An 11,329-nucleotide genomic window follows, 5' to 3' on the forward strand; every position below is an offset into this window, starting at 1 on the left:
AGTTACAGTTTTGACTTAAATCTGCTTGAAAATCTATGGCAAGACTTGAACATTTCTGTCTAGCCATGATCCCCAACATCTTGACAGAGCTTGAAGAATTTTGAAAATAATAATGGCACAATATTGTACAATCCAGGTGTGGAAATCTCCTATAGATTTACCCAAGAAGACTCATAGTTGTAATCGATGCCAAAGGTGTTTCTAACATGTAATGACTGAATCCTTATGCAGCGACTATATCTTTATTTAATTTATATTAATCTTTTAAAAAATAAAAAACTTATACTTTGACCTTACAGAGTATTTTGTGTAGATCTTGAAAAAAAAAAGGACAATTAACTCCATTTTAATTTAACTTTGTAACACAATAAAATGTGAAGAAATCTAAGGGGTCTGAACACTTTTGAGAGGCACTGTACATGACTTTCTGCAGTTGACAATTGGAAGGTATCACATAACTACAGCCCAGGTAACGGTAGTTTGGAGTGACAGTGTTATGATAGGAGCTATCCCTTGTCATGATGCAGTCCAGGCAGTGGTGTATCTGTACTTTACTTTACAATTTATATTTTTGACAACTTATACTTTTACTTCACTACATTCCTAAAGAAAATAATGTACTTTTTACTCCATATGTTTTCCGTGACACCCAAAAGTACTCATTACATTTTGAATGCTTAGCAGGACAGGAAAATGGTCCAATTCACACACTTCTCAAGACAACATCCCTGGTCATCCCTACTGCCTTTGATCTGGCGGACTCACTAAACACGCTTGCTTCGTTTGTAAATTGTGTCTGAGTGTTGGAGTGTGCCCCTGGATATGTGTAAATTAAATAAAAACAAGAAAATCTGTCTGGTTTGATTAGTATAAGGAATTTGAAATAATTTATACTTTTACTTTTTCTACTTAAGTATATTTTAGCAATGACATTTACTTTTGATACTTAAGTACTGTATATTGAAAACCAAATACTTTTAGACTTTTGCTCAAGTAGTATTTTACTGGGTGACTTTCACTTTTACTTGAGTCATTTTTAATTAAGGTATCTTTACTTTTACTCAAGTATGACAATTTTGTACTTTTTCCACCACTGAGCCCAGGTAACTGTAGTGTGGAGTGACAGTGTTATGGTAGGAGCTATCCCTTGTCATGATGCAGCCTCCGTTCCTAATCATAAGCTCTATCAACTGGAGCTCTAAAGCAGATTGTCCTGGACTGCCACCATCAGAAACCTGCCTCAAGGGACTGTGAGTCAATGCTGTGTCGAACAGGAAGTTACTGAGTAGTGCTGAGCGAATAGTGCTTTTTGAGGTCGGTTCGGTTTCGGTTAGATTATTAAAAAGTAATTACTGTTTTCAATTTCGGTTTTGATTATTTAAAAAAAAAAATGCATTATGTGGGTTGAATAAAACAATTAATAAAAGTCCCATGATGGTAGTGACTGAACATTACTGCTTATCACTTATTAACCATCATGTACTCACATTACTTTACTTTAATACAATATTACAGTTGTGGTGTATATTACATTTGTTTTATTTGATAACTTCATTATGGAACAATTGTCACTTTAATAATGTTTGCATACTGTTTTACTCATTTCATATGTATATACTGTATTCTAGTCAATTCCATCCTATTCAACTATCCACGTATTCTTCAGACATACTACATATTCTATCCACATACAGTACTGTCCGTAATGTCTATACATCCCATCACATACAGTATATTCAACATATATATTTACTCCGGACTCCAACATTGCTCGTCCTAATGTTTCTATATTTCTTAATTATTATTATTATTATCTCTTACGTTTTAGATTTGTGTGTATTGTTTTGTATTGTTAGATATTCTGCACTGTTGGAGCTAGGAACACAAGCATTTCGCTACACCCACAATAACATCTGCTAAGTATGTGTATGAGACCAACAACATTTTATTTGATTTATTTCATTTCAAGTCATCATCTCGTCTCTATAGAGCTGCTGCCTCCGCTGTCTGACAAAATCACAATTTTGTAGTTCTTCAAAGTAAATAAGGAACACTTTTATGCTGAATACCAACTATCAATCACTTAGATAATGTATTTTCAGGTAGAGAAACCTCACGAAGCCACAGCTGCTCTCTATATCACCTCACGATCACGCATTCTTCTGTCTCTTCTGTAGCAGGCATAAAAGAAAAACAGACAGACAAGTAGATGAGCAACGGATTATGTTTTTTGTAGTTAATTACCAAGTTTAATTCTCTAAACTATGTAGAATATTGGCCTGTTGGAAACTACAACTCCCTACTACATCGCACAGTTCAGGCTGGATCTGTTTTAACTCTGGAGAAACTGTGCGCATTGATCTCACAGAAGAAGAAAAAAATTACGAAATGGAATTCAAATAATTGAATGGACATCGGTCAATTAGTTATTTAAAAAACAAAAAAATACCAAAATCTTGCATGCATACACATACAGTACACAAAAGCAAAGACATACAAATACACACACACAACAACAACACACACACACGCACACAAACACAAAGTGGAGGGGCTCTTTGATGTGTTGGAGTGTGGATGCAGCCTGAACTGGTTCCTTCATCAAAGGGGCGAGGAGGAGGGGGATGAGGAGGTAGGGGACGAGGAGGTAGGGGGCGAGGAGGATGGGGCGATGAGGAAGAGGGCCAGAAGGAAGGGGGTGAGGAGGAAAGGGGACGAGGATGAAGGGGCGAGGAGGCGGGGGCCGAGGATGCAGGGGACGAGGAGGAAGGGGGTGAGGATGAAGGGGGCGAGGAGGAAGGGGGCGAGGAGGAGGGGGTGAGGAGGAAGGTGGCGAGGAGGAGGGGGGTGGGGAGGAAGTGGGTGAGGATGAAGGGGGCGAGGAGGAAGGGGACGAGGAGGAAGGAGGCGAGGACGAAGGGGACGAGGAGGAGGGGGGTGGGGAGGAAGTGGGTGAGGATGAAGGGGGCGAGGAGAAGGGGACGAGGAGGAAGGGGGCGAGGAAGAAGGGGTTGAGAATGAAGTGGGCGAGGAGGGAGGGGGCGAGGAGGAAGGGGGCGAGGAGGAAGGGGACGAGGAGGCAGGGGCGAGGAGGAGGGGGTGAGGAGGAAGGGGGTGAGGATGAAGGGGGTGAGGAGGAAGGGGGTGAGGAGGTAGGGGGTGAGGAAGAAGGTGGCGAGGAGGAGGGGGGTGGGGAGGAAGTGGGTGAGGATGAAGGGGGTGAGGAGTAAGGGTACGAGGAGGAAGGGGGCGAGGACGAAGGGGGCGAGGAGGAAGGGGGCGAGGAAGAAGGGGGTGAGAATGAAGTGGGCGAGGAGGGAGGGGGCGAGGAGGAAGGGGACGAGGCGGAGGGGGGTGGGGAGGAAGTGGGTGAGGATGAAGGGGGCGAGGAGGAAGGGGACGAGGAGGAAGGGGGCGAGGAAGAAGGGGTTGAGAATGAAGTGGGCGAGGAGGGAGGGGGCGAGGAGGAAGGGGACGAGGAGGAAGGGGCGAGGAGGAGGGGGTGAGGAGGAAGGGGGTGAGGATGAAGGGGGTGAGGATGAAGGGGGTGAGGAGGAAGGGGGTGAGGAGGTAGGGGGTGAGGAAGAAGGGGGTGAGGAGGAAGGGGGCGAGGAGATAGGGGGCGAGGAGGAAGGGGGCGAGGAGGTGAAGGCGAGGAATGGGGGGCGAGGAGGTCGGGGGCGAGGTGGTAGGGGCGAGGTGGAAGGGGGCGAGGTGATAGGGGGCGAGGTGGAAGGGGTCGAGGTGGTAGGGGGCGAGGTGGAAGGGTGTGAGGAGCGCGATTGAGGGAGCGGGTGTATTGGGAAGAGTGTAAAATGAGGGTGAATTATTGTGTTGAAGATGCAGGCAGAGGGACCACGGTGGGGAGACTTGTCAGGGATCTACTGGGAGACGAGAGGTAAAAGGGTGGGAGATGGAGAAATCTTTCATGAATACGGCATGTTATGTAAGCAGAAATACGAATGGGAAAATGTGCTTCGACATGCGAAGTCGAATGACAGAAGTGTCATTTACACTTGCATGTGGAAAGCAACATGCTAAATCTACAGTATATTGGTAATTTCTATTAATGCATATCAGGAACAAAAGGAATGATGACAGAGTTCCTGGTAACTGTCAAGGGGTGCTGAAGGTGGGTGTGGTGCAGGAATCAAGCGCAGGACGCAGAAGCTCAGTCCAAAAGACTGAGCCCGGAGGCGAAATAACGGCGCACACAGGCGTCAAAATAAACGGCGCACTAACATGTGCGAAAACCTCTCCAAACACTGGAGGGAAGTACGTAGCTCAAACACCAAAAACAGAAGAGCAATCACACACAAACACAACGAGACTTAAATAGGACACTAACGAGGACTAACTAGACCCAGGTGTACAACATCAAGACAAAACCAAACGAACATGAAACATAGATCGGTGGCAGCTAGTACTCCAGGGACGACGACCGCCGAAGCCTGCCCGAACCAGGAGGAGCAGCAGCCTCGGCCGAAACCGTGATAGTACCCCCCCCCTTGACGCGCGGCTCCAGCCGTGCGCCGACCCCGGCCTCGGGGACGACCAGGAGGACGCGGAGCAGGGCGCGCGGGATGGTACGGGTGGAACTCCGACAGGAGAGATGGGTCTAGGATGTCCCTCCGCGGCACCCAGCACCGCTCCTCCAGGCCGTACCCCTCCCACTCCACGAGATACTTGAGACCCCCCATCCGGCGCCTAGAGTCCAAGATGGACCGAACGGTGTACGCCGGAGCCCCCTCGATGTCCAGTGGGGGCGGAGGAGTCTCTCCTATCTCACCTTCCTGGAGTGGACCAGCTACCACCGGCCTGAGAAGAGACACATGGAACGAGGGGTTAATATTCTTATATTCAACAGGTAGATGTAACCTATAACACACCTCGTTCAATCTTCTCAGGACTTTAAAAGGCCCCACAAACCGCCGACCCAGCTTCCGGCAGGGCAGGCGGAGGGGTATGTTTCTGGTAGAGAGCCAGACTCGATCTCCGGGTGCGTACACCGGCCCCTCACTGCGGTGGAGATCGGCGCTCACCTTGTGACAACGGATGGCCCGCTGCAGGTGGACGTGGGCAGCGTTCCACGTCTCCTCCGAGCGCCTCATCCAATCATCCACCGCAGGGGCCTCGATCTGGCTCTGCTGCCAAGGTGCCAGAACCGGCTGGTAACCTAACACACATTGGAAGGGGGTTAGGTTGGTAGAGGAGTGGCGGAGAGAGTTCTGGGCCATCTCGGCCCAGGGAATGTATCGAGCCCACTCCTCAGGCCGGTCCTGGCAATACGACCTCAGAAACCTACCCACATCCTGGTTGACACGTTCTACCTGCCCGTTACTCTCCGGGTGGTACCCTGAGGTAAGGCTAACCGAGACCCCCAAACGCTCCATGAACGCTCTCCAAACTCGGGAGGTAAACTGGGGGCCTCGATCAGACACTATATCCTCGGGTACCCCGTAATGCTGGAAGACGTGGGTAAATAGGGCCTCTGCGGTCTGTAGGGCAGTAGGCAGACCCGACATAGGGAGAAGACGACAGGCCTTAGAGAACCGGTCCACAACGACCAGGATGGTGGTATTCCCCTGAGAGAGGGGAAGGTCTGTCACAAAATCCACCGAGAGGTGGGACCATGGTCGTTGTGGAACGGGCAGGGGTTGTAACTTACCCCTGGGCAGGTGTCTGGGCGCCTTACACTGGGCGCACACCGAGCAGGAGGAGACATAAACCCTCACATCCCTGGCTAACGTGGGCCACCAGTATTTAGTGCTAAGACAATGCACTGTCCGGCCAATACCCGGATGTCCAGAGGAGGGTGACGTGTGAGCCCAGTAAATGAGTCGATCCCGAATCTCGAGCGGAACGTACTTCCGACCCTCAGGACACTCTGGAGGGCTGGGGTCGGTACGCAACGCTCGCTCGATTTTTCGGCATCGACCTCCCACACCACCGGTGCCACAAGACAAGACTCCGGTAGTATGGGAGTAGGCTCAACGGACCTCTCCTCCGTGTCATACCGCCGGGACAGCGCATCTGCCTTACCATTCTGGGACCCAGGGATGTACGTGATTTTAAATACGAACCTGGTGAGAAACATACTCCATCGAGCCTGGCGAGGGTTCAGTCTCCTCGCTGCCCGGATGTACTCCAGGTTCCGATGGTCAGTCAAAATGAGGAAAGGGTGTTGAGCCCCCTCAAGCCAATGCCTCCACACCTTAAGGGCCTGAACTACAGCTAACAGCTCCCTGTCCCCGACGTCATAATTACGCTCCGCCGGGCTGAGCTTTTTTGAGTAAAAAGCACAGGGGCGTAGTTTAGGTGGTGTGCCGGACCGTTGAGAGAGAACGGCCCCTATACCAGCCTCAGACGCGTCCACCTCAACCTGAAAGGGTAATGCGGGATCCGGATGCGCCAGCACCGGAGCCGACGTAAACAGGTCCTTCAGTTTCCTAAAGGCCCTGTCCGCATCAGCTGACCACTGCAGGCGCACCGGACCCCCTTTCAGAAGGGACGTGATGGGAGCTGCCACCTGTCCAAAACCCCGGATAAACCTCCGGTAGGAATTCGCAAAACCCAAGAACTGCTGCACCTCTTTGACAGTGGTTGGGGTTTGCCAATTACGCACAGCGGACACACGATCCACCTCCATTCTCACCCCTGACGCGGACAACCGATAACCCAAAAAGGAGACCGACTCCTGGAAAAACAGACATTTCTCTGCCTTGACATATAGGTCGTGCTCCAACAGCCTCCTCAATACACGACGCACCAGGGTTATATGTTCGGCTCGGGTAGACGAGTACACCAGAATGTCATCAATGTACACGACCACCCCTTGTCCCTGCATATCCCGGAAAATGTCATCTACGAAGGATTGGAAGACTGATGGAGCATTCATCAACCCATATGGCATGACGAGATACTCGAAATGACCTGACGTGGTACTAAACGCTGTTTTCCATTCGTCGCCCTCCCTAATGCGCACCAAGTTATACGCGCTCCTGGGATCCAGTTTTGTGAAAAACCGCGCTCCATGCAATGACTCCGTCATGGTCGCAATCAGAGGGAGTGGATAACTGTATTTCACAGTAATCTGATTGAGACCACGGTAATCAATGCACGGGCGCAACCCTCCATCTTTTTTCTTCACAAAAAAGAAGCTTGAGGAGGCGGGAGAAGTGGAGGGCCGAATGTATCCCTGTCTCAAAGATTTGGCTATGTAAGTCTCCATAGCTTTTCTCTCCTCTTGAGACAAAGGATACACGTGGCTCCGTGGGAGCGCTGCTCCTGCCTGGAGATCAATCGCACAATCCCCCTGTCTATGAGGAGGCAACTGCGTCGCCCTAGTCTTACTAAACACGAGAGCTAAATCCCCATATTCAGGCGGAATGTGCAGTGCGGGCACTTGGTTTGGACTTTCCACCGAAGTCGCCCCCACGGAAACACCCAGACATCGCCCCTCGCACTGAGCAGACCACCCATCGAGAGCCCTCTGTTGCCACGAAATAGCAGGGTTATGGGTGCTTAACCAGGGAAGACCCAGCACCACTGGGTACGCAGGAGAGTCGATCAGATACAGCTGTATAGTCTCTTCATGACCCCCCTGCGCACACATCCTAAGTGGTGCTGTGATCTCCCTAATCAACCCCGACCCCAACGGGCGGCTATCTAAGGCATGAACGGGAAAAGGTTTGTCAACAGGTAGGAGAGGGATCCCTAAATCTAAACAAAACTTCCGATCAACAAAATTCCCAGCTGCGCCTGAATCTACTAGCGCCTTATGCTGGGAATGAGGTGCAACCTGTGGAAAACAAACAGGTATACAAAAGTGCGCAACAGAGAGCTCTGGGTAAGTGGGGCGTCTACTCACCTGGGAGGGCTCCCCAGTGCGTGGCCTGTTGTCTTTTCCCCCGGAGAACCCTCCCCAGCACCTGGCCGCAGTGTGCCCTCCACGACCGCACTTGGTGCAGGAGACAGGCCCCCTCGGGCTCCTCCTCCTCCTTTCTCTAGCGCCGGCACCCCCGAGCTCCATAGGGCTCGGCTCGGAGGTGCCGGAGGGCGGAATGGACGGACTCCCTCGGGACGTCCATGGGTGGCCAGCAGGGTGTCCAGACGGACGGACATATCGACCAACTGGTCGAAGGTGAGATTGGTATCCCTGCAGGCCAACTCACGTTGAACGTCCTCCCGTAGGCTACATCGAAAATGGTCGATGAGGGCCCGTTCATTCCACCCTGCGTCCGCCGCTAGAGTCCGGAACTCCAGCGCAAACGCCTGTGCGCTCCTCCTCCCCTGTCTCAGGTGGACTAGACGCTCCCCCGCCGCTTTGCCCTCAGGTGGATGGTCGAACACGGCCTTGAAGCGACGGGAGAACTCGGCGTAGGAGATGGTGGTGGCGTCCAGCTTCCTCCACTCGGCGTTGGCCCATTCCAACGCCTTGCCCGTGAGACAGGAGATGAGGGCGGAAACGCTCTCGTGTCCCGAGGGCACCGGGTGTACAGTGGCCAGGTAAAGCTCCACCTGCAGGAGGAAACCCTGACACCCGGCAGCTGTTCCGTCATACGCCCTCGGGAGCGAGAGCCGAATCCCCCTGGGTTCCGGACCTGGGACTGGTGGACCGGCCGATGGGGTTGGCAGGGTAGGTGGAGGTGTGGGTACCCCTCTGGCCTCCCATCGGTGCAGGGTGTTGATGACGTCCTGTAGAGCGGTCCCCAGTTGTCGTATCTGGTCATCCTGGCCGCGGACATGCTCCTCGAGCGACTCAGGCGTGACTGTTGATCCTGCTGATTCCATTCAAGTGGTGTGTGATTCTGTCAAGGGGTGCTGAAGGTGGGTGTGGTGCAGGAATCAAGTGCAGGACGCAGAAGCTCAGTCCAAAAGACTTTAGTGAAATGTTCACGGAGTAAATGAGCACAATAAGCCCGGAGGCGAAATAACGGCGCACACAGGCGTCAAAATAAACGGCGCACTAACATGTGCGAAAACCTCTCCAAACATTGGAGGGAAGTACGTAGCTCAAACACCAAAAACAGAAGAGCAATCACACACAAACACAGACACACACAACGAGACTTAAATAGGACACTAACGAGGTCTAACTAGACACAGGTGTACAACATCAAGACAAAACCAAACGAACATGAAACATAGATCGGTGGCAGCTAGTACTCCGGGGACGACGACCGCCGAAGCCTGCCCGAACCAGGAGGAGGAGCAGCCTCGGCCGAAACCGTGACAGTAACAAAGACTTTCATTATTTCTACATCTGTGTCTCTCTTCCTGTCTTTCAATGGAACACCAAGTATAGATCCACCTTATCATTTTAATAAACACTATGATTAGACAGTTTTTTCTTTAGCTCAAAGAAAACAGAGTGAGATGCTCTGAGACAAGGTCCAGACTTGTTTAATGTGAGATGTCACTTTTTTCACATATGCCTTAAGAAATGGTAATCTACGGAGCCATGGAAGAAATGGTAATCTACGGAGCTATGGCAGAACTTGTAATCTACAGAGCCATGGAAGAAATGGTAGTCATGGAAGGTGTGAATGTACTTTCTGAAAACCGATTTCTGGGTGTGCATGCAATATTTTTTTGTGTGCATGCAATAGTTTTGGGTGCAAACAGAATAATTTTGGTCATTGCCTGAAAAGTCTGTGTTAGCATTGCTTCTATGTATCGCTACTTGTTTCCATCTAAATGAGTGACTAGCTAAACAGTATTTTGACCAAAGCCAGCCAAACTTCCTAGTTAGCTCAAATTGAAGCAGTGGAGGCTCCTCAAAGGAGGAAGGGGAGGACCATAATCCTCAATGAATTTCATACAAATTAAAGGCTGTCCAAACAGAACATCAGTCTGCTCAGTTCTTCTGGGAATTGTTGTAGTTTGTATATTTCCTACAGTCAAAGCGTGTACGTTTTATGTATTTTATTTTTTAATAAACCCAAATTTATTTTGGTGAGAATTATATTTTTATTTATCTCTATTTCTGATCCTGTCACCGAATAACTGATTGAAACACACTATTTTGCAAAGAAGGTCTACAGTAGCCTCAACAGCATTCTGTAGGGTAGCACCATGGTGTAGCCGGAGGACAGCTAGCTTCCGTCCTCCTCTGAGTACATTGACTTCAATACAAATCCTAGGAGGCTCATGGTTCTCACCCCCTTCCATAGACTTACACAGTAATTATGACAACTTCAGGAGGACGTTCCCCAGCCTATCAGAGCACTTGTAGCATGAACTGACATGTTGTCCACCCAATCAAAGGATCAGAGAATTAATCTAGTACTGAAAGCATAAGCTACAGCTAGCTAGCACTGAGGTGTATAAAATGTGGTGAGTAGCTGACTCAAAGAGAGAGAAAGGCAATAGTTGAACAGTTTTTAACAAATTAATTTATTCCAAAATGAAGGAGAAGCAATAGAGAAATAGAGAGCGAGAGAGAGAGAGAGATTGTCCTTTTTTTTCACTTTCAGTTTCACTTACTTAGCTAGAAAATGCAGATGGCTAGTATAGCCTACTGAAACACCCTGCTCAAACAGAGGGATGCTATGTTAGCTAGTTGACTATGACATTCAAACACAACACTGGAACTCTTCCAAGTCAAGATAAGCTTTTGGTATTACTAATTTATCGCCACCAGGGCCCGCCGGTGTAACTGCTTACTGACTGTACACTAACATTACTGCATGATTGTAGCGGGTTTAGTAACTCGTTAGCTCTATTAGCTATGCTGACTATGATGTTACTTAAGCTAATATGGTGACAACAATGTAGGCTGTTGAAAAACATTTCTTAAACGGATGCAAATGGAAACAAAACGGGGAGAGACATACCTGAATTTGTCCATTAGAAACTCTTGTTTGCAACTGTTGGACTAATGATTACACCGTATATCAGGCAAGAGTGTGCAAGGCGACATTGAATGTCACTGTCTGTCACCTCAAATTTCTCTCTCAATCTGTGTGCACCTACGTTGTAAACTTCATTCATAGGCTAGGTTGTAGCAACCTCATGATGGGTATAGGGACAATTAGAGTATCATGTAGTAGCCTAAACCTATCGATGTTACATTGAACTTGGTAAATGGAATACAAATGAGAATCATCCAGTATGCTGTCATAGAAATAAGGCCATGCTCATGAAAAGAAAATCATCCTCCCTCATCTTAAATGGCACTGACCGCCGCTGAATTAAAGATATGGACATGTACATGGGGATTCAATGACTGCGGACCACATTTACCATGGAGGGACAGTATGCATGTTTTTGTTTGCTTGCAAATGTGACAAGCTAAGTGCAACCTCTAGCTAGAAATCCAAGCTAA

This window comes from Coregonus lavaretus (assembly GCF_964263955.1).
Source record: "Coregonus lavaretus genome assembly, chromosome: 32".
NCBI lineage: Eukaryota > Metazoa > Chordata > Actinopteri > Salmoniformes > Salmonidae > Coregonus > Coregonus lavaretus.